The sequence below is a fragment of the Mytilus californianus genome, unplaced genomic scaffold (genome assembly GCF_021869535.1).
Source record: "Mytilus californianus isolate M0D057914Y unplaced genomic scaffold, xbMytCali1.0.p SCAF_6, whole genome shotgun sequence".
Lineage (NCBI taxonomy): Eukaryota > Metazoa > Mollusca > Bivalvia > Mytilida > Mytilidae > Mytilus > Mytilus californianus.
The window spans coordinates 16647776-16671560 of record NW_026262712.1 but is presented as its reverse complement, the minus strand read 5'-3'; the positions used below and the strand labels follow the sequence as shown (position 1 = coordinate 16671560).

At 32.5% G+C, this 23785-nt stretch overlaps 1 long non-coding RNA gene across 3 annotated transcripts; it reads right to left on the bottom strand.

Annotated features, from left to right (window-relative positions):
- Positions 1–766: 766 nt before the first annotated feature.
- Positions 767–20550, bottom strand: LOC127705207 (uncharacterized). Of its 3 annotated transcripts, none has more exons than XR_007983746.1 (3): positions 20522–20550; positions 9144–9306; positions 767–915 (listed from the first exon to the last, which is right to left on the bottom strand). It is a non-coding gene; the product is annotated as an uncharacterized LOC127705207 (long non-coding RNA). The 3 variants fall into 3 exon arrangements; XR_007983747.1 differs by lacking the exon at positions 20522–20550 and adding an exon at positions 18066–18102; XR_007983745.1 differs by lacking the exon at positions 20522–20550 and adding an exon at positions 10199–10402.
- Between the last annotated feature and the right edge of the window lie 3235 nt (positions 20551–23785).

Genomic DNA, 23785 nt, shown 5'->3' with positions numbered 1-23785 from the left:
TTATATAAGATATAGATAAGATATCTCATAAAGTATATAAGATATATTACATACTTTATAAGATATCTTCTGAATTTTATAAGATATCTCATATAGTTTAAAAGATATTTTATAAATTTTATGAGATATCTTAAAAACTATATGAGATATCTTATAAAATTATATGAGATATCTTATATAGTTAATGTGATATCTTATATAGTTAAAGATATCTTATATAGTTTATAAGATATCTTATATAGTTTATAAGATATCTTATATAGTTTATAAGATATCTTATATAGTTTATAAGATATCATTGGCATTTAAGGATAGTTACTCTCATTTGCAACCCTTCCATATATCCTTATTTTTTATATGGTTGAAAGATAAATGTAGTTTCCTGTTTGTATAACCGTGCATTGAGTTGCACTTTCAGGCTAAAAATAGACTTGATAAATTTCTGGCAGCACATCTATCAAGAATTAGCATATGACAATTTATTCTGTTATAAGTTTCAAGAAAGAAAATAAAAATTTGTCCATCTTTTATGTTGTTTTTGTTTATTCCAAACATATAAAACATTTTCATAATTCATTTAAATGAGCAAAAATTCTTCAATTCATACCAAGAATGTACCGTTTTAAACAAATTCTACTGAAATCTGAAGAATACTGTACAAGTTCTTCAAGTCTTTAATTGCATACAAATGTTTGTCACAGACTATTATCTGCCTTGTAAGTGTTCATATGAAAAACACCACATTTAGGTCATACAAATGCTAGTCCAGATAACATCCATGTAGTCTTTGAATTATTTGATTATTGTCTCATTTCTGTTAAGGATTCACTTCTAATACAATTGACCTTGTTCAAAGATGACGTGTTGACAACTCCTCTTCAACCAAATTGCTTGTTCTGAACTTCTCTCAACATACTGAAAAGTAAAAATAAGATTTATTATCCCTAAAGTATGCATGTTTAAGTTTAATCAGCCATTCATATGTAAAGTTTAGTTTAATCAATTTTGAATAATTGGTAAATGATTATAAAAAAGATGTGGAATGATTTCCAATGAGACAAATCTCAACAAGAGACCAAATGGCACAGAAATTTACTACTTTAAGTCACAGAACATGGTCATAGATAAAAGGCTCCAAAATTACCATAGTAAAATAATTCAAACAAGAAAACTAATGGCCTGATATAAGTACAAAACTAGAGGCTCTAAAGAGCCTGTGTCGCTCACCTTGGTCTATGTTCATACTAAACAAAGGACATACATAATAGATGAGAATAGAATTCATGACAAAATTATGTTTTGGTGATGATGATGTGTTTGTCAATCTTACTTTACTGAACATTCTTGCTGTTTCGATTTTCTCTATCTATAATGAACTTGGCTCAGTAGTTTCAAAGGAAAATATTTTGTAAATAAAATGCTCCGCTGGGCACAGCTTGATACGACCGCAGAGGTCGAACCCTGAACAGTTGGGGCAAGTATGGACACAACATTCAAGTTTGATACAGCTCTGAATTTGGATTGTGATTAAATATTTGACACAGCATAGGTTTCCGACACAGAATGAATGTGGTCTAAGAACTTAAATTTTTTTAATTTACCTAGTATGGTCCAATATCCAAAATACATGGTTAGATTCAGCATATCAAAGAATTCAATTTTTGATGATAACAGGGCCCAAAAATCAAAATACATGTTTAATTTTGGACCCCAACTTGGACCAACTTGAAAACTGGGCCCATAATCATGTTTAGATTCAGCATATCAAAGAACCCCATATATTCAATTTTTGTTAAAATCAAACTAAGTTTAATTTTGGACCCTTAATGTAGACCAATTTAAACAACAGGACCCAAAATTAAAAATCACGGTTAGATTAATTTTGGACCCTTTTGACCTCAATATGAACAAGTTTGATAGCTGGGCCCACAAATAAAAAATCTAAATACATGGTTAGATTCAGCATATCAAAGAACCCCATATATTCAATTTTTGTTGAAATCAACCAAACAAACAAACAAACAATTTAATTTAACAGTTTAATTTTGGACCCCAATTCGGCATAACAAATAAATAAATGTGGTCAAAGATTTTACAAATCTAATGCGCCATACTGTGCAATTAAAGATTACTTCTTGAAATTTTTCAATATTTGAAGAATAATTCTTTTTAATTTCTGAAATCTGAAATGAGAAAAAATTGACCCCCCCCCCATTTTTCCCCCAAAAAATTCTTTCCCTCAAGATATGGTCATAATCTCAATTCAAATTTCCAATGGAATTTGCAACCATAATTACCCATTTAAATTTACCATAGTGCTAACTTAATCTATCTTAAAATAGAATTTAAAATATGGTGTCAAATCTTTCATATGGATTTTATTTTTTTGTAAAAAAAAAAGATGCAACATTTGCAGATATTTTTACTGGTCTTCCTTTATAAATATGCATTTCTTTAAACATAATTTAAAAGCAGTGCAAGGGAAGTAATCAAAACATTGTATGTGGATTACCTCCCTTACACTGTTTTTAATTGTCTTAATTGTTCATTAACCATTACTTTATACATAATTTAAAAGCAGTGTAAGGGAGATAATTCAAATGATGTATTTGATTTATCTCCCTTACACTGCTTTAAATTATGTTTTGTACTAAAGTATTTGTCCATATAAAAATGCTTGTTTTTTGCCCCTTTTTTTGGCCCCTAATTCCTAAAATTTTGAGGCAATTACCTCCAAAATCAATCCCAGCATTCCCTTTGTGATATGGAACCTTGTGGTACAATGTCAGAGAGATCCATACACTAACACACAAGTTATGTCTGGAAGTTACAAAAATGCTTATTTTTGGCCCCTTTTTGGCCCCTAATTCCTTAACTGTTGGTACCATAACCCCCAAAATCAATCCCAACCTTCCTTTTGTGGTATTGAACCTTATGGTAAAATTTCATAGAGATCCATTCACTTAAACTAAAGTTAGAGTGCGAAAACTAATGTGTCTTCGGACGACGACGCCGACGCCAACGTCATACCAATATACTACCACAAAAAATTTTTTGCAGTCGTATAAAAATTACAAAAATTAACATAATTTACGAAAATTTTTAAAATTTACTATAAAAAGCAATAACTCCTTATTGACCGTTTTGGTCAAGTTGACTTATTTGTAGATCTTACTTTGCTATACATAATTGCTGTTTACAGTTTATCTTTATCTAAGATAATATTGATTATAATAACCAAAAACTGCAAAATTTCTTAAAATTACCAATTCAGGGGCAGGAACCCAACAACAGGTTGTCTGATTTGTCTGAAAATTTCAGGGCAGTTAGATCTTGACTTAATGAACATATTTTAATGAATGAGATTTGCTCTAAATGCTTTGAATTCAGAGATATTAGCCAAAAATTGCATTTTACCCCTATATACTATTTTTAGCCATGTCGGCCATCTTGGTTTGTGGACAGGGTAATTGGACACATTTTTAAAACTACATACCCTTAAGATGATGATTGCCAAGTTTGGTTAAATTTGTCGAAGTAGTTTCAGAGGAGAAGATTCTTTTAAAAGATTACTAAAATTTTTGAAAAATGGTTAAAAATTGACTATAAAGGGCAATAACTCCTTAAGGGGTCAATTGACAATTTTGGTCATGTTGACTTATTTGTAGATCTTACTTTGCTGAACATTATTGCTGTTTTCAGTTTATCTCTATCTATAATAATATTCAAGATTATAACCAAAAACTTCAAAAATTCCTTAAAATTACTAAATCGGGGGCAGCAACCCAACAACGGGGTGTCTGATTTATCAATAAATTTCCAGGCAGATAGATCTTGACCTGATAAACAATTTTACCCCATGTCAGATTTGCTCTAAATGCTTTGGTTTCAGAGATATAAGCCAAAATCTACATTTTACCCCTATGTTCTATTTTTAGCCATGGTGGCCATCTTGGTTAGTTGGCCGGGTCATCGCACACATTTTCTTAAACTAGATACCCCAATGATGATTGTGGCCAAGTTTGGTTAAATTTGGCCCAGTAGTTTCAGAGGAGGAGATTTTTGTAAAAGTTTACGGACGACCGACGACAAACGCCAAGTGATGAGAAAAGCTCACTTGGCCCAGGTGAGCTAAAAATAGGCACGTAAACACTGAGATTACTATATAATAATACTATGCTTTGGGGTAGATATCAACCTGAACCATTGATCTTTTGATTCTTAAACCTTCACCCCAGCCACACAAACACACACACAGTCGATGCCTAATACAGAAGTTCTGTTCTGTTCATACTATCGTAACAATATTCAAGAAATTCATATTTTCTTGTATCCTCTACTGTAAAATCCCTACCTGCTTAGGAATTTGAATTAATGTGGTCATTACACACAGATCTGAGATTACTGGAAGATAGTTGATTGATTTATTGCTAAACATCCAGTGGCAAATAGTTTTGCATGATCAGGACAAAAACAAATTTACGATACTAGTAAATACAGCAGTTAGCCACTAGGTCCTGTAATAGGGGTCGTCCAGGATGAAGGTCTGAACTTTTGAAAATGCCATTGGAAAATTAGGGTTTATTGATCGTTATTGGATAGGGACAGATATTTTGCCTTTCAGCAGACCCCTCAAAGAGTTGTTGCAAGTGTTATTAGCGTGCAGAGAGCGAGGCGAAAATTTGTTTGGACTATTTTAAGCTTAAGGCCCACAGAGGGTCAAGGGAAACGATTTTCAACTTTTTCGAACAAATCTTTTAACTCATTGGGGAAAAATTGGTTAAACAAATCTAAAATTTCTGACTTTTATGAATAACTTTCAGATCCAGTTTCATACACAAAGTCAATGATACACTTATTCAAAGTCAAGTCAACGTTTTTTTTCTGCCAATAAAATCAGTTATACTCTCATCAACTTCAACATTGAGGTTTGGGTGGGTATGAAGAAGGGATAGATTAGAAAGTCGCTCATCTCCGATCTCAGGTAGGACTTGATGCGTCGCATCGCACTGAAGGATCTTTCACTAGTTGCCGATGAAACGGGCATTGTCAATAAAATCAAAATAATCCTATGCACCGAAGGGTACAGATCGGTGTTTGAATACGGACGGGCACCGTATAAATAATAATACGCATTAGAATTACAATGTGTATTTTTTTTTTTATTCCAAAGGGGTATATAATTGGCAAATTTATGTATAGGCACGTGCCTAGTCGAGCCTTAGGTAGCTACGCCACTGAATGTGGCAGCCAAGCGATGCATTTATTAAAAATGAGTGCAAATGATTGGCATAAAAGACTAACATTGTTAGACATAATGAATAATATACAGAATTCAATATTTCACAAGGAACAAACATGGAATTAAGGAAAACTGGGTAGCAACGTTCAAGTGCAGTGGCGTAGCTACTATTGACGCAACGACGCACTTGCGTGCACAAACAAACAGGCAAAAAAAAAGTTTTGAAAGAATGATTGAGAAAGAGTGTGAGAGTGAGGGAGTATCGATAAATACAATTTATTCATCGATACTTATAAGAATACCCAAACTTTTCCATATTTTATCATCAGTTACATCAGTTCATATACCATCTTCTAAACAAATTTAAAGACTGATTGACTGGTTAATTCAGAGGAAATGTTTCTCGCCCACCTTCTAATTCCACAGAATGTTAAAGAGTTAAAACGCGAAGATCAGTTGCGTATATATATCACGCCAATGAGCCTCTCGAGATCCAAAGATATGTTGCTCGTTGAAAGATACCAGATCAATTATATGAAACATTGGAAACGACAAACAAAGAACTGCATTCTAATGTATACTGTAGATTTCTTCTTACGATGCCACCAACAACTGCAACTGAAACGGGTTAAAACCTATCTTAGATATACAATGAGACAATAATGGCTATCTTCTCTAATACTATTGCACATTCATGCTGATTTTGAAATTGATTTGAAAAGAAGTTGTTGACATATTTTATAATACCAAACAAAGAAAAATGTTGCTTGCTTAAATGAAACCAGTAAATTGTTGTTATTTGCAAATCACTTATCAGTTAACAAGATAAAAACCAGATGTTGAACTCTAGACGTCTTTTATTATTTTTGTGTGTCTTTTGGTTGCTGTCTTATATATACACCACAATTTCGTTAATTCACATTGAAAAAAATTGGAGGATACCGATTTCAAAAATTCGTTTCACATCGCTTCATGATTATGTGCTTTACCCAAGATGAAGTCAGGAAGTCACTCTATCTTTATAATTTTGTCATTTTTTGAAATTTGGTGTCAATGACGGATCTTTTATAGTCTCTGCAAATTGTATTCACAACTGTGTTGCTCTGGCCGGTTTAGAGCTTGATATATATTATTTAGACACTTGTCCATTGTTGGAGGACGTTTGTTAATATCGTTTGACGTTTTTTTTATCTATGTTGATAAAATGCTGTCTCGCTTGCGTGTAACCATTTCATTTTATTCCCATTTATCGGTATGTCAAGCAAACTTGAATAATTGGATTGTTTTGAGTCCGCATGATTTGTTCTTCAGACTCCTTTTCCTCGTACTAATCAATCTTAAAAATGCATAACTATTGGTTTTATTTGTACACCTTTTCTGTATTGACTTGTTCATAATCAGCTGACTGCTTTGGTGTCGTCATAGCGGCCAAAAACCAGCAACGATCGGGCCTATGACTAAGCCAATGTATTATCTATTTCATAATATTATGTTACAGCCTACATATATTACAAAATTGTTTGCATCACTCTTTGAAGGTCGATTGTCTCCGTCGAGTTCTCTAGCATATTCAATAGGCAAATTAGTAGAGCAGCATTATACTGGTTTATAAACAAATTGTCGTCACTGAATCAGTCCAACACTCATGTCCGTTTATCGAGGTATAACTGGACCCTGTCATTACATATAATTCTAAAGAAAATTAGACAGAACAGATAAATTTCCAACAACAAAATTCTTCTTTGTGCTTACTTAATTCTCTGAGCTTCCCCCTGCCCCCTACCAGAGCTTTGCCTTGGACCCACTGGGGGCCTTCAGCGGCCCCTGTCTCTTATCGACAGATTCTGCGTGCACTGCACACAGAACCTGGCTACGCCACTGAAGTGCCCGGTATATGGTTTAGCAACACCCAGCGGCATTGGGTTTTGTAACCACGTGTGTTAAACAATCAATATCCTAGAAGTATACTGAGCCAGGGATAACTTCTTATATAGATATAGGAAGATGTGGTATGAGTGCCAATGAGACAACTCTCCATCCAAGTTAAAAATTTATAAAAGTAAACCATTATAGGACAAGGTACGGCCTTCAACACGTAACATTGGCTCACACCGAACAGCAAGCTATAAAGGGCCCCAAAAAATTACTAGTGTAAAACCATTCAAACGGAAAAACCAACGGTCTAATCTATATTAAAACGAGAAACACGTATGAACTACATAAACAGACGACAACTACTGTAATCAGATTCCTGACTTAGGACAGGTGCAAACATTTGCAGTGGGATTAAACGTTTTAATGGTACCAAACCTTCTCCCTTTTCTGAAACAATAGTATAACATCACAACATAGAAAAACACACTATAAAATATCAATTGGAAGGCTTAACTCAATCAAAAAACGTAAATTAACACATAATGAACAAATAAATTTGACCTGTGACACCTGAATGCAAATACAGAGTTAATAAAAAATTACAAGGGATAAATAATTAAAGTCAAAAGTAAATAAACAGGTTTAAACAAAGTTAAAGTATGATATCACTGTTATATCTATTTACAGGCTAGTGATACAGTAGTTTCACTACTTAGACCATTCAGCCACCGAGGCCCCATTATGGCAGATCCAGGGGAGGGTTGCTGGGGTTGGAACCCCCCTTTTTTTAACGATCAATGCATTTGAGGTCATATAGTTCTCTTACTTTAGATTGCCTTAACTAAATGGTATGAAAGTTATAATACACAATACTTATTACCACAAAACTCAGTTCAAGTACAAATTTGGGTAGCATCACTTTTACCATTCTTCATGATCAGTTATGTCCCTTTATGCCAATATGTTTTTTCAGTAAAAAACAAATCTAAACAGTAGGGTCAAAATATTGTCCCTAGAAACTGATGAGTATAATAGTACCAGGTAAAATATGAAATTTATGAATATTAGTCCAATAGTCCATGTAGAATATGGAAAATGAATAAAAAAAATTATATCTTGAAGTTACTCCTGAATATCAAATGGCAATTGTTCATAAAACATGTAAACCATAATGCCAAAGAAGTATAAGACCTATGTCTTCTTTTTGTTTGTGACAATGCAAACATTCTGTAGCCAATGTTAATGAATTAAGACTGAGATGTAGGGTTAAATAATTTCCACGAAGACAAGAAATGCCAATGCTAATCATTCTTATACAATTTTATACCAAAACTACCATTCATTGACTAAAATTTATAAGCGGTTCCCTCTAAACTGGATAAAGCACAAACTTGAACCTATATTAATTACATTTTTCTGATACTAACTTTTCATAGGTTATGAACTATGATGAGGGAACAGTACAATGTAATTTCCATAGAAATGAGATGAGCAAATGCTTATAGCATGTATAGGATTGCATACCAATATATTTAACAGAAAAATTTCGATCTGATCTGGAAATTTGAGTGATAATACAAGAACGCAAATGTTTCTATTTCTATTCAATAACTGGTCGTCTCCTGTGTAACAACTTTTTATATGAAGAATCTGCAGATGGTTTGTTGCAAAGCAAATTTTATTGCCACCACCACCTATCTTTCGTCCATAGCTAGTTCCTCCCCTCTCCAACAATTTTTACAAAATTTTTAGAAGCTACTTAAGTTATTTACATCTATTAACGTTTTATATCATCTTGAATATGCATTAAACATTTGCCACATTACAGTAAACAAGCAATGTCTAAGCATATGCATAGCTGAAGATATGGTATGGGTTTTGCTCATTGTTGAAAGCCATAGTAACATACCATTGCTTAAATCTGCAATATTTGGACTCTCAGGGATAGTTGTCTCATTGGCAATCATAGTACCACATCTTTTTTATTTATGACTATTGATAAAAATCAACCGATCAAGTCTCCTACCTGTAAACTTTGATTAAATCTTCTGTGATGAATGACCTCTCCTTTATATCAATTTCAAAATTCAGAACTGCTTCTCCTTATGTCATTGGCTCTCTTCAAATATCCTTTCTATGCATTTAACCATGAAGATTCTTCATTTGATTCATTTACTAATAGAAATTTCCTGCAAAACATAAAAACATGTCAATTAGGATAAATAAATAGGCATATTATTTTTAGAATATTTGTACAAAACTGAGTAGTTTTGGTAGTATAATAAAAATCTGACCCTGCAATATCAATAATCAGTACAAAGAAAGATAACTCTGTTCATTTAAGATGACAATATCAACGAGATGGCTCTAGGGAGTGTGTTGGTTTCTACAAACTTGTCATAAAACATGTATCAGGGCAATCACGATTTTGGCAAAATTTGACATATTTGTAGATCTTGTCTTGCTGATCATTTTTGCTATTAAAGTGGCTTTCTATCTATAATAGTTAAATGTAAAATATTATTATTGTTTTCCAGAAAAAGAAAACAAATGATAAAAGTCATCATTAAACAGTCAATAATTCTAATAATGAGTAGTTTTTAATTTCGTTAAAGTTTGACTTGTTTGTAGATATTGTCTTGTTGATCATTTTTGCAATTTGAAGTTTCTTTAAGCTGTAATGTTTCCAGGGGCGGATCCAGCAATTACATAAGGGGGGGGGGGGGATCCCAACCCAGGATAAAAAGGGGGAGGGGGTTTTCAACCATATGTCCCCATTCATTTACATTAAATGTCAAAAAAAAGGGGGGTCCAATACATAATTACTTTTAATTTTTTTGGCAATAACCGAGATATTCAAATATTGTTTGGCATAAATTCTTATAAAATGATTATTTAGACTTATCGGATTGAACCAATATTTTATAAATATGTGCTTTTGTGTTTCATAATAATCATTCATTTGAACCTTTTATTCTGAAATCATTCATTTTGACCATTCATACAAAATCATTAATGTAATACATTAATTCATATCAGTATATTAGAAGGCATGTGAGGTATTAATTATGGAACACTGACCTTATTTGAAAAAAAATCAAAGATGTCCACCAAATTTGAATAAAATTATATAAGGAACAGCACAGCTCCAATCAGTTCAAAATATAAGTAAAGTCTGACTAAACAAAAGAATTTCCCTCCTAAATAGACACATGACTTAATGAACCAATTATCATAAAGGAGATAGAGTTTTCATAGCACAAACTAGTTAAACCTAGAGAGTAAACTAATACTCAATGGATCAACATTCACTGAGCCATGAAGAAAGAAGTCTTACAATAAATAAAACCACTGATGCATGACTAGAAACTACTCATTAATTACTTAGAATTAAATTTACTAAAATCTGATGTAAAATATAAAAATATCAAAGTATGATACACAAAACAACAGTATCCAAATTAACATACTACATGTAGTTACCATGGTTACTTGTTTGATTAACATTCAGTGGCAATAACATTTAAATGGAGTACTTCTGAGTTTTCCCCCCAAAAAAACATACATTTTCTTTTGAATATTAAAAAAAATATCTGAAGATTTTGTTTTGGTGATTATTTTGTGAATCTTGTCCTCATGATCATTTCTGCTCTGAATTTTTTTATTGCCCCTGCCGCAGTTGAGGGGGCATTAAGTTTAACCCTTGTCTGTCTGTAAGTACATATGTCCCAAAATTGGTTTCGGTTTTCTAACTTTAGTTTGCCTCAACAAAATGTTATGAAACGTTGAACACAATGCTTATTACCACAAAACACAAGACAAGTTTGAATTTTGGTGGCATCACTTTTACCATTCAAGAGTTATGCCCCTTTAAAAATGAAAAAAAATGCTGTATTTTTTGTTACGTTCTCCCACTTCAGTTTGACTCAACCAAATGATATGAAACTTATACACAATGCTCATTACCACAAAACACAGATTGAGTATGAGTTTTGGTGGCGTCACCTTTACCATTCAAAAGTTATGTTTTTTTTACAAATAGAAAAGTTGCTGAATTTTTTGTTTCCAACTTCTGTCAGTTTGTCTCAACTAAATGTTATGCAATGTATATACAATGCTTATTACCACAAAACTCAGTTTAAGTTCAAATTTTGGTAGCGTCACTTATACAGTTAGTGAGTTATGTCCCTTTATAACGTTATATGCTAGCAGGGACATCATCTGAGTCCCTATGGACACATTCCCCATATATTTTATCTTTTATAGTTTTTGAATTAAAAGGAAAAACACTAAAATTGGTAAAAATCATCAATTAGGGGCAATTACTCCTTTACAGAGTTAACCAACAGTTTTGTCCTTGTCATATTTCTTGTCTTGCTGTGGCCAGGTGAGCTAAAGTAAGGAGTTGTTGTATAATTGCAAATGAGACACTTATACACCAAATACCAAATGATGTAGATGCTAGCTACTTTTGGTCATCATACAATGTTCAACGATGATCCTTAAAGCCATAAAACTCTATAGCAAGCTATAAAAGGCAGTCATGAACCAATTTAAAAAATAAAATAAAATGAGAAAACCTATGTCTGATTTAGACTAAAACTATAATATTAGAATTACAGCCATTCAATCACAGGCTCCTGACTTTGGACAGGAATTTAAAGAATGTGTTGGGTGGGGGAGGAGGTTTCATATGACTTAATAATGTTCCCTATGAAATAATGTCTAACAAAAATTTTTTCATAATAAATATAAATACTGTCCATGGAGGCATGGACAATATTTACTTATTTAAATGTGTCCAAGCCACAATTTTCCTATGAAAAATGGCCTTAGGTATGAAAAAGTGTCCATGAACATATCTCACTGTATATAGCCATATTTAATCATGTTAATACTAAAATTTCTATGATTTTTTTTCATACGATTCAAGTATAATATAATAGCCATGTTATTACTAAACATATTTTAACCTATTATATATATATATTGCTTACTTTTAATACATTGTTTCTTTGACAGAGAGAAGTGTTGTCTCATTGGCTCTCATACCATCCTTATATTCTTGCTTACATTTTTATACGACCGCAAAAAATTTTTTGGGTTCGTATAATGCTATGATGTCGTCGTCTGCATCGTCAGCATTGTCATCCGAAGACATATTTGGTTTCCGGACAATAACTTGAGTTTATGTGAATGGATCTCTATGAATTTTTTTAAGAAGGTTACTACAAAAGGATGGTTGGGATTTATTTTGGGGATGATGGTCCCAACCGCTTAGAAATAAGGGGCCCAAAAGGGGCCCAAAACAAGCATTTTTCTAGTTTCAGGATACTTACTTGTGTAAAAGTATTTCGATTGGTCTGAAATTATACCACAATGTTTAATGCCACATTTTGGGGGTTATGGTGCCAACAGATTGGGAACTAAGGGCCAAAAAGGGTAAAAAAAAAAAGCATTTTTGTAGTTTCCGGACAATAACTTGTGTGTATGTGTATGGATCTCTCTGACATTGTACCACAAGGTTCCATATCAAGGGAAGGCTGAGATTGAGTTTGGGGGTAATTGCCACAAACATGCAGGAGTTGGGGGCAAAAAAAGTACCAAATACAATCATTTTTCTAGTTCAATACCACAAAGGGAAGGTTGGGATTGATTTTGGGGGTTATGGTACCAAAGGTTTAGAAATTAAGGGCCCCAAAAGGGTAAAAAACAAGCAATTTTGTAGTTTCCTGACCATAACTTGTGTGTAAGTCTATGGATATCTCTGAAAATGTACCACAAGGTTCCATATCACAATGGGAATACTGGGGTTGGTTTTGGGGTTATGGTACCAACGGTTTTAAAAAAATTGGGGACCAAAAAGGATAAAAAAAACAAGCAATTTTGTAGTTTCCGGACCATAACTTGTGTGTAAGTGTATGGATCTCTCTGAAATTGTACAACAAGGTTCCATATCACAATGGGAAGACTGGGTATGAGTTTGGGGGTAATTGTCCTAAATGTTCAGGAATGAGGGGCCAAAAAAGGGGCTAAAAACAAGCAATTTTGTAGTTTCTGGACAATAACTTGTGTGTAAGTATATGGATCTCTCTGAAATTGTACTACAAGGTTCCATATCTCAATGTGAAGACTGGGTAAGAGGTTGGGGGGTAATTGGCCCAAAAGTTCAGGAATTAGGGGCCAATAAAGGGGCAAAAAAAATAGCATTTTTCTTGTTTCCAGACAATAACTTGTGTTTAAGTGTATGGATCTCTCTGAAATTGTACTGCAAGGTACCATACCTCTAAGAGAAGGCTGGGATTGAGTTTGGGGGTAATTACTTCAAGGGGGGGTCAAAATAATTGGGGAGGGGGGGGGGGGTCATAAATTTTATGTATTTTTTTTTTAATTTTCCATTTTTCAATCAATTATATTAGATATATGTAAAAGCAAAAAATATTGATATGACAGGAGAAACACACAAGTTATCATATGAAGTATTGTGCAATAGCAAGAAATCTTCCAATTGCATTGAATATAAATTCAAATAATATAACCAATTCTAAGTTCTTTGACTACAGTTATTCTGTGTCAGAAACCTGGTATGTGTCAAATATTTAATTACAATCCAAATTCAGACCTGTATCAATTGCGAATATTGTGTTCATTTTTGCCCCAACTGTTCAGTGTTGAACCTCTGCGGTTGTATCCAGCTGCGCTCAGCGAAGCAATTTATTATCCATTTGGGAATGGGGGTCAAAGGGGATATTTTTCCTTTTTTAAGACAAAATTTTTAAATTGTACATATGACTGTTTTTTTATATATTTTTCAATTTTATCTCAGTTAATTTTAAGCCCCCCAAGTCAAATCTGAGACTAAAAAACTGGTACTCCAAAAGGAAAAGATAGGTGACCCACTGCGGGCATTTGTCTTGGTGAACTAGTGTAATAAAAACTTTGTTCCGGCGTGACATTTGTTCCACCGGAACAAATTTCATACGAAATATGTTCCATCGGAATTTATATCACAGAAAATATGTTCCAGCACTGTAAAATTTGTTTCAGAACTAATTTTATGACCAAATGTGAAATAAGTTCCGGAACAAATATCATAGCTCCATGAATTTTGTTCCAATTAATATTACATGTATTTAGAGTTATAAATAAGATAAATATTTAAGTTTCTGTGATATTAGTTTTAAACGAACATGTACATATTTCATAGAAATTAATAAGTTCCGCTCAAACATATTTTCACAGAAATTAGTACTTTTGCAACATATTGCACAGCTAAATATTTTCTTGTTACACTTAAATTATAATGCAAGCTAAATGCTGTACCGAGTGTGCTTGCATGGGATACATTTGCAATCAAGGGATGTCTGTAACCATAGGATGAAGATACGAAATAAAGCCATTGAAAAGTATTATAATTTGTATTTATTTTTTATGTAGTATTCCACCTTGGTTCCTTTTAACTGTCATGGCCCCTTGTTCTTGTCATACATGTACTGAGGTCATGACACAGTTTCAAAAGAGTATGTCTTTTGAAACTACATGTCTTTTGATACAATTGATCAGTTATTATGTCCTTTTCAAATAAGTACATATGTTCATCCTTAACTATACTTTTTTTCTGAATGATTTTTCTTATTCTACTCTTTTCTGGCTCAAAAGTGTCATTTTGATATTTTTACAGAGTATATAACTAAACATGCTAAACATTTGCTATACTCCACAGGATCTGAATTTAGAGTTATAAATAAGATAAATATTTAAGTTTCTGTGATATTAGTTTTAAACGAACATGTACATATTTCATAGAAATTAATAAGTTCCGCTCAAACATATTTTCACAGAAATTAGTACTTTTGCAACATATTGCACAGCTAAATATTTTCTTGTTACACTTAAATTATAATGCAAGCTAAATGCTGTACCGAGTGTGCTTGCATGGGATACATTTGCAATCAAGGGATGTCTGTAACCATAGGATGAAGATACGAAATAAAGCCATTGAAAAGTATTATAATTTGTATTTATTTTTTATGTAGTATTCCACCTTGGTTCCTTTTAACTGTCATGGCCCCTTGTTCTTGTCATACATGTACTGAGGTCATGACACAGTTTCAAAAGAGTATGTCTTTTGAAACTACATGTCTTTTGATACAATTGATCAGTTATTATGTCCTTTTCAAATAAGTACATATGTTCATCCTTAACTATACTTTTTTTCTGAATGATTTTTCTTATTCTACTCTTTTCTGGCTCAAAAGTGTCATTTTGATATTTTTACAGAGTATATAACTAAACATGCTAAACATTTGCTATACTCCACAGGATCTGAATTGGATGATTTATACTTTTTGCTTATATTATTAATATAATACTTATTTTTATAATGCATATGAATGATAACTTTAAACGCACTGATGACAAATGCTCAGTATATAAGATATTAAACTTGTTTAACCATTCGAACATATTTTACAGACAAGGAACTTATTTCACCAGGTGAGGAACAAATCTCACAGACCTAGAACTTATTTCACCAGGTAAGGAACAAATCTCATAAACCTGGAACTTATTTCACTAGGTAGGGAACAAATTTCACCACCCCGGTACTTATTTCACCAGGTAAAGTGTGGAACAAATTTTATAGAGATGGAACAAATTATATAGAAATCATCTGTTTTTCACAGAAACAAATTTTGGCTCGAATACTAGCACCTTAAAGTCCAGCTAACCCACAGGACGGCTGGCTAGTACATTAGCAGACAGGTATTTTTAATACCATTAGCATTTTTTAACTTTGGCATTTTTTCATTTGGCTTTTTGCTTTTACATGTTGTTTTACTATTCATATTTTTATATCATTTGGCATTTTTTCATCAACACACCCAAAACACTTTAAAATTGAGAGTTAAATATACACTTTTGGCATTCATAATGTTTATCAATCAAAATAGAATTCTATTTTTAAATTTACATTACACAATTTGGCATTCTGTAACTTCAGCTGTTAACCTTTTGTACGAATGCTATGATGACCATTATGTGTAAAAAATAAGACTACATTTCTAAAAGTGGCTCAGTATCATATGTTTATGTTTGGTATCAATTAGTTCTAAATTTCCTTCATATTTCTAAAATGTAAATTCTTCCATTTCTGGTACATCTTATAATATTGTATTCATCTACTAACCCAATCTTCTCATAGGGACTTAACACAAAGCAGAAGGGGTATAGGTGGTAGTTGGTTAAGGGTGTTACGAAAAAGTGAAAGGGCAAGAAAGGGAGGGATAAAAAATAAAATGATGGAGAGGGTGATGGTATATGATTGTGAGTGGAAATTAGAGAGGGAGTTAATCTGTGAGAGAATGTGATTTCATAGTAAGGGTAGGATGTACTGGTCTAATGGAATTGCAGTTTCTGTTTTGTCTCATGTAGTTTCTGTTTTCTTCATCAATCTGATAAGTTTAAATATTGAAATTGCTGCCGTCTACAGTTCACAGGTTAACAGCCTTTCTTGTTACTGTTTATGTGCTGCTTTATATATAAACATTGTAGCACTTCTCAGTAGCTAGACAGAGTTGTAGCTTTTCATCAAATTAAGCAGTAGCTTCTTTACAGTCTATTTTAGAATGATGCCAAGTGGTGATAGCCTTATTCTTCTGTGCTTTTCTTTGAAGTTTAGAAATGTTCTTATCTTACTATGAACTGAACTAGTAATTACACATGGTTAAGCTGTTAGTTTTCAAACTGGTTTATATTCAGATCATTGTGAACTCTCTCGTTTAGTCTTTTCAATCTTGATGTATCTTGGAATAATATACTAGTTACATGTAGCTGTTTATCTAATGTCATAAAAATTCATAATATCTAATAAGATTAGTAGGTTTTGCTAACAAAGTCCTTATATTTGAATAAAGTAACATTCATTTTAGCGGAAAATTGTTTTAACGTTAATTAAGCTATAACAAGCATTCTGAGAGTATTGCATGGCATTATACATAGTCCCCTACCAGTTAAAAATTCATTATACTGGAACAAAATGCTAACTTATTCTATAACTTGTCATGGTGTAAACAAATAGAAAATATCAAGTCAATATCTTCAAGCATGACTAAAAACAGTGTGGAAAACTGAATATATGAGAGAATGTTTTCAAGTCCAAGGACCATAACTCTGCACAAAATTATCAGACTGAAACAAAAATTTGAACTTGATCTGTAACTTGTCATGATAAAACTATATACCAATTGTCAATCAATATCTTCAAGCATGATGAAAAAAAGTGTGGAAAACCTATAACACTCTTAACATTAGATATGATGTAATACAATGTAAATCTATTTTCGAATTACAATCAAATATAATTAATAGTTCCAAATTTTTTTTTCTTTCATTTGTCACAAACTAATATAGATTTGTAACTTATCTATAAAATGTCAACAACTTTTATCTACACAATGTAATGTAATGAAATATATACTTTAATAAAAATAGATTATTATCTAATTAAAGGATTTCACTTAATAAAAGAAAAATATATATATATACATGTAGCAATCAGAAAGTTAGTTTATACAAAATAACATATAAACCTGCCACAAAATTCCTCAAACAATTTACCAAAGAATGTCTTTTAAAAAATGAGTTATCTCCCTTTGTACAGATATATGGTTTAACATAGTACTCTTAACATTAGTTATGGATTTTTTTTATGGACCATAACTCTGGACTAAATCATCAGACCGGAACAAAATTCGAACTTGATCTATAACTTGTCATTATAAAACTATATACCAAATATCAAATCAATATCTTCAAGAACGAAGAAAAAAAGTGTGGAAAGCTGAGTTGCCAGACTGACGGATGGAAGGACAGACAGACGGACAGAGTGCAAACCTAAAGTCCCTTTCAACTTCGTCGGTAGGGGACTAATTAAAAATTGTTAGCTTACCCCTCTCTGTGATTAATGTTAGATAACTCTAATTTTCTCAACAATCTATCATTATGGGGAGATAATCAGGGCTTCCAAAATTATTGTTAGCCAGCCGGACATTTTATATATTATCTCGATTTAAATCCCTTACATGCCTTAAGACTAAATAAACAAAAGGCAATTATGGTAATCAGTTGCCGAGTTGGCCTTCCCAATGATTGACATTAAAATTTGAATTTTAAAATTTGAAGTTCTGAGATCTTCTGACGTAAACTGTTAAATTGGCAGTGCATCATTCGAACTGTGCAACATCAGCATACTTATAATATATCTGACTTAGACTCTATATTTGTGCAAAATAATGTTGTCAAAATCTTTACTTTCATTAAATAAAGGCAACAGTAGTATACCGCTGTTCGAAACTCATAAATCGATAGAGATATAAACAAATCCGGGTTACAAACTAAAACTGAGGGAAACGCATCAAATATAAGAGGAGAACAACGACACAACAAAAACACAACATTAAAATGTAACACACACAGAAACGAACTATAATATAACAATGGCCATTTTCCTGACTTGGTACAGGACATTTTAAGAAAAAAAAAGGTGGGTTGAACCTGGTTTTGTGGCATGCCAAACCTCCCGCTTTTATGGCAACGTCAAACACAACACCAAAACTCAAACACAACACCAAAACGACAACATCACATGACAGGACCACAATACAATTAAATGGGAGAACATATAGGACAAAGAAACACACGAATAATAGCTAACAAAAGGTACTAGGCTTAAAATTCAATACGCCAGACGTGCGTCTCGTCCACACAAGACCAACCAAAGACGCCCAGATGAAAAAAGTCTGAAAGCCAAAACAAGTACTAAGCTGAAGAGCACCGAGGACCAAAACTTCCAAAAAGTTGCGCCTAACACGGCCAGGGTTTTCTGCCTGGGACAAGAACATCCTTATTATTTAGAATAATTTATAATTTTGCAAACAGTAAATTTTATAAAATGACTATATAATAGATATACATGATAAAACCGAAGTGGGGACTAACTACAGAATAAAAACGGATACATTACATAAAACAACTTAATCCAACACATAAAAATACACAGCCGAGTTAGCCAAAGCCTCAAGGCACAAAGTGATGTTACATTTGAAATTCTAAAAAAACACACAAAGTGACGTCACATTTGAATTTGTAAAAATATTTCCCAAAAATAAGATAGGATTAGGATTGATTCAAGATTAGATTTGTAATACTGACATTACATTTATTAATAACAATGAAAATTACAATATCAAATTGTGGTAGTAATTAGATAATTAATTGTAATTGTAATATCTAGCTATGTCGGTGTTTCTTCTGAATCAAACTGTAAACCAAATATATAGTATAAATTACAGGGGAATATACATGTAGGTAGCGCGGTAGTATTTGCATTCCAGAATTTAGGTTGCTCTTTTGTTACTTAAGTCAATGTATCCGAACAGTGTGATTGACAAAAAATACAGTATCAACTGAACATACTTTCCCAAACTGAGGGATGAGTCAGGTGTAGGAAAATATGAAATAATTTTACATACAGATGAAAATGAATTTTTGAGAATTTTTAAGAATTTTGTATTCACTGCACGATAAAAGACCTAAATGCACTAGTAGTCTTAGGTTTTTAAAAATATTAAAAAAAGTAAACGGTCATGATACACATTCAAATTCATTTCTGAATAGTAAAATGAAAGTACTTCAGTTTATAAACTGTGAATGTAGAATTTTTGGCAGTGTTAGAAAGTGGTGAAAATTCTAAAAAGGCTATCATTATCCCTTATGGGCCAGGAAATACTACCATGCCACCTATAAGTAAGTGAAGTGAAAGTGAAAAATGAATAAGGTAGATTCATGGTATACCACCATCCTGGATTGTACAATCACAGTACAAAATCGGTCTAGATATTTGCCCAAATCTGCAAATTTGGAGACAGATTTGCAGTTTATTGGTTAGACTGTTTATTTATATAAAGAAAACTTGATGATTTATTGTATAACTCAAAATATTTAAACAAATATCAAATTTTGTGTTTTTAGAATCATTTTAAATAAGCCATTTAAGAGGAGATAACTCTTTTAGTAAAAATTATATACTGGACTGATAGGGACATTTTTAATTTTTACTTGTAGCAAGAAAACAAGTTCGGCGACACCATTTTTTCTTTTTATTTTCTTAAAACATATTATAAAACCTATCTTCTCACAATTTATTTCAAAATTCTATCTCATAGATTTTTTTTATGCACATAAATGTGTTTTTTCATGAACAATCTAACCAAATTTAGGCAATTTTCAACGACTCATAGCTTGTAAAATAGCACGGTGACCCATACTTTATATTTTTGAAAAAAAGCATAGTAAAATCTTCATTTTGGCAAAGTATAAGAAAATTCTATCTCAAGAAATATATACCTTTGATCTACCTAAATGGCAAATAAATTCCACAACTTCCGGTTCAAAACGTGTGAAACAATTCCGGAAAATATTCCACTACAGCTGAGCGAGAGAGTGCGCGTTTTGCAGTTAAAAAAGCTGTTAAAATTACGGTGTTAATTAATTTCAAAATTCCCTTCACGTTTGTCACAAAAGATTTAATTTTATGTTTAGATAACTCCAATTACAAACTAACGATTTCGCCGGACATTTTGACCTCCTTGTAGATCATGTCTTGCTGGTAATTTTTGCTATTAAAAGTTACCAATCTACTTAATAATTCAATATCATAGGCAAACATTGAAAGTAGTAAAATTTGTCATATTATTAAAGGCGATATCTCCTATAAGAAATCATTTGACCGTTTTGACGGAGATTCACTTGTTGTCGAGTATCAAGTTGCGAGTTGTGAGAATCGAGTTGCGAGTTACGAAAGTCGAGTTGCGAGTTACGAAAGTCGAGTTGCGAGTTAAGAAAGTCGAGTTGCGAGTTAAGAAATTCGAGTTGCGAGTTAAGAAAGTCGAGTTGCGAGTTGCAAAAGTCGAATTGCGTAAAAATGTGGAAAAGAAACTATTTTAACTATTTGGTGTAACCAGAGACATATAATATTATAATATGTATTATATGTCTCTGGTGTAACTGTTTAACATTTTAGAATGATGATTGCTTATAAAATTGTATACAGTATTGTTGATTATTTTTGTTGTTTGGACTTCATCTGAGTCTCTTGTACTGAAAATAAAATGGATTGCTTTTAAAATCACTACGTATGGTATTTTCTGAAGAAGCAGCGGATAGCTTGCAGTTTAATCATTATTAAATTTCATAGCTAGCACTGTCATATTAATCGTAAAGGGAGATAGCAACAAACTATAATAGTACATATATGTAAAAGGCGCCTTCTGCGGATTTCGTTTATAGTGGGCTTTTTGGGGCTGCTGCAGAGCCAGGCAATATTCGTTAGGGACCGCAAAATTTATGACACTCAAAATTGTGGACGTTAAACTTATATATGTCGAGACCTACATTGGCTAGAGATGAAGGGGAAATGATGGGCGTGCATAAAACCAGTTTAAACCCGCCGCATTTTTGTGTCTGACCTAGGTCAGGAACCTTTAGCCTTTGTTGCGCTGTTATATTTTTCAATTTTGGTTCATCTTTATATTTAGGAGCATAGAATGGCGTCCATATTCTTGATCTAATGAACATTGTGTTTCGGGGACTGCTCGGGGTTCCCTCTAGGTGTGTGATTTCTCGCTGTGTTGAAGACTCAATGACCTTTGGTTGAATTGTATATTTTGGTTGGGTTGCTGTCTCTTTGACTCATTCCCCGTTTTTATTCTTTAGTCTATACATCTAGCTGTCAAAGATACTATTGTAAAAACTACATTTGCACCATTTTACAGGTAAGATTTAATTGGAAAGTTTAAAATGTTTATTGCTCCATCGTGAATAAGATTTTTTTTAAGTACCCTCCTGGGTATTGAGTAACTTATAAAACTGAGTCACTTAGGTTTAAAATTATATAGTGTTCACATGTTTGAGATTGTCAATTAAGAGTTAGTAAAACGGTTTCCGTTAAGTTTCCAAGAATTTAATTGGGATTGTTTCCGAGACATTTTTCATGTTTGGGCCGTTTATAGCAGACTACAAAGCATGAATTTTGAAGGCCATACGGTTGTCTATGGTGGCTTTAATCCACTTCATTTGACCTTGATAGTGCCTCATTGCCAATCATACACATCTCCTTATTTTCATATAGTAGAAATGATTCTGTAGCTTTCTAGGACCACACATATATAGGCAGTTATCCAGTGTAAATTAGTACGTCTGTCCTGTTGCTTTCAAGTCTTGTGTTACAACAAACTTTTGGTTTAACTATTGTGTATAGTGCTTTCTTTAAGTTTTTATGATGTTTACAGAACTGAGCTTTAACATTATTAGTGGTTACGATGACCTATTCTGGAAATATGCTTTATTATGCAATAAAAACTATGCTTTAAAGTTATTATTAAAATTATCTTTTGAATAAAACTATTTTTATACTATTTACCTGTACTTAAATGTTGTACCTGTATTATTGGCGAAAATGATTTTTTTTTTTATTTTGGCGCAAATTGACTGAATACTTATAGTATCTGCGAAATACACTTGAAAAGTAAACACTGACCACTGAACCATGAAAATGAGGTCAAGGTCAGATGACCACTGCCAGTTGGGAGGTGTACACCTTACAATCATTCCATATATCAAACATAGAAGACCTATTACTTATAGTATCTGCGATACGGACTTGACCACAAAAACATAACTTTCTTCACTGATCCATGAAATGGTCAACGTCAATTAAAAACCGTGTGACAGGCATGGGGACGTTGCAGGATACGCACATACCAAATATAGTTATCATTTTACTAAAAAGGGAGAAATTAATATAGCAGGTCCAAAAGGCTCAATAATTACAAATGGACTATCTATGGGTTCTTTATAGTGATTTTATTAACACTGACTGCATATTATTAAACCCTATAACATATATAACAATAATTAATACACATTACATAGACAACACATAACAACATAAAACAGACTTATAGACAAAGGGGAATAAGTCAAATATATTCCAATGCTATTACTTCTCTTATATTAAAATGAAATGCACAAATAACGTCTCATAATCATGTGCTCTAAAGTATTATAAATAAGCATAAGCACTAGCAATCTCAATGTTAATGTTCTGACAAATTACATATAAACACTATAACACTATACAGTTAAAAAATAGATAAGACAATCACAAACTAAAACATGTAACACATTCCTTACCATATACTCAATACTAAAGAGTGAAAATCATAGCTGTATCAAATATAATTAGCAAAGAACTAAATATATGACTAAAACTATATTGACTAATACTAATCATATTTGATTACCAATCAATCAAATATGACTCTGGCACATTAACATAACAAAAAATCTTAACTTTTTTTTTCAAGTAGTCATTTAACCATGAAAAGAGGCCAAGGCCATTGGACATATGACTGACGGAAAGTTCGTAAGATACTTAAGGCCTCTATATACAAAGTATGAAGCACCCAGGTCTTCTACCTTCCGAAATACTAAGCTTTTATATAAAGTCAAGAGCTAACGTCGCCGCCGCCACCGGATCACTAACCCTAAATTTTCTGCGACAGAAGACGCAGGTGAGACAACTAGACTTATCAACATTTTACAAACCAA